The following is a 1,961-nucleotide window of genomic DNA, read 5'->3' as shown; positions in this document are numbered from 1 at the left end:
CCCATCCTGGGCTGGCACAAGCCAAGGCGACTGTCGGAGCCTGGCGTCTGGGCTCCAAAGTCTCCTAATCCAGTGCTCTCACACCATTCTCAGCAGCAAGGAATTCAGAGCCGGGTACCCAGGGAGAGCAGCTTTCCCTCTGAGGATCACGGCGGGAGTGGGGGTGGGGGTCGCTGCGGGGTGTGGGGCGGGGTGGGGTATCATTCCCTCAAGACCACGGACCAGCCAAAGCACCAGCGGTTTCGGTTTGAGTGAGGATTTGCGAGAAGCCTGGTGAAAGTTCCCTTTCTTATTGCTGCAAAGAATTTCCCAGCTTTCAACACATTTTCCCTTTCTTGGCTGAATGAAATTCCCAAAGTTGACCGCTGGTTAATCACGCTGAGCAAGAAACCAGAGTGCCCGAATGTCCAGTGTGTGTGTTGGGGGGGGGGCGGGGGGGGGGGGTGGCGGTGTCCTTCCCATGCGAGCTGCCCTGAGGTTTGCCCCTCTACTGATCTCTAGCCCCCTCTCTGCTCATCCCCATGCTTTCAGGACCGGCAACATGGCCTGAGGGAGTTTCAAGGGAGGGTCAACAAGTGCTATGAGAAAGAAAAGAAAACCATGGCAGCTTCCTGGTCCCATCCACCTGGGGAATTCTGCACACTAGGCCTCTCCCGGACTGTCACAACCTTCATTAGTCTAATAAAGGCTCTGACAAGTTCGAGGCTTCTCTTTTAACTTTAAAAAACTGTTGACGGTATTTAACTCAATGTTTTCCAAATTTACTTGATCAGAGAACCACCCCATCCTTTTTTTTTCTGAGGAGCATCTCACCTGGTTACTCATCCTGGGGACGCACTTTGGGAAAATGGCTCTAAGGGAGAGGAGGTAAGCCAGAGTTTTACAATGCTCACATTCCCTCTCCAAGTCACTAACTCCATAGCAGGACTTGGCTCAGGAAAGCGCGGCTGGCCTCGGCACTGCCCTGGCGGGAGGACGCTAAACGCCTGAGCTCACAAGTGGGGACCGGCGACTCTCTGGAGCCTCAAGGCTGGGACGGCACGCGCCGGGAGGGCAAGGGCATTTCAGGCAAAGCCTGGGATTGCACTGAATGCTGTCTGTTGGAAAGCCTAGGCCGGCAGCCACTTAGAAGAGTCTTAAGAGTGTCAGAGTTTGGTTTTGGGTTTAAAATGTTGCACAAGGCCACCTTTTAATAGTCAGAAGGCCTCCCTTGATGTAACACGGGCGTGTGTCATCTGAGGAGGAAGCGTGCTCTCCTCTCCCAACCCAGGGCAGTGGCATTTCCTCTCTTCAGTCTGTTTTCCTTGCCATCAGAATACACGAAGCTCAAGGCCACCATTTGCACAATTCCAGGGATTCTGCCACATTGCACGTAGAAACGATGTGAATGGCGTCCCCCAGAGTTGTGCAAGGTGGTGGCACCATCCAAGCGTTTGCCTACCTCAGGATTTTGCCAGGACACCCATTACTTGTTGGCACTACCTAGCTTTTAAGTCCTGCCTCAGTATCACATCTAATTAAAGCAGGCCCCTGTTATTTTCTATTATAATATCCTGTTTGTATTCCTTATACATGCCATGTACATATGCTTTCTTTATGCATCCCACTTATCAACACCTGGATCACTACATATTTGTACTTCTTTGAATATTGTCTGTCTCTCCTCAAATAAAGTATCGACTCCATGAGATTGAGCAGAGTTTTAGTTCTGGCCACTGTTGGAACCCTGGTGCCTTGCACAGTGCCTGGTAGTGTAGGCACGCCATAAATATTTGTCAAATGAGTAAATGAAGAACAACTTTGCAAATTTTTTCCCACTTGGGTGGTGATTGGTCATGGAGAGTTGATGGACAAGGCCACTGACCAACCAGTGGGCTGTGTGGTGGTGAAGGGGAGGGCCTTCTAGCCCAGGGCCTGGCTGTGGTCCCAGGGCACGGGAGGAGGTACAGAAGTACAGAGAG

Source organism: Equus asinus, chromosome 10, assembly GCF_041296235.1.
Source record: "Equus asinus isolate D_3611 breed Donkey chromosome 10, EquAss-T2T_v2, whole genome shotgun sequence".
Classification (NCBI taxonomy): Eukaryota; Metazoa; Chordata; class Mammalia; order Perissodactyla; family Equidae; genus Equus; species Equus asinus.
This window is presented reverse-complemented; position numbering follows the sequence as displayed.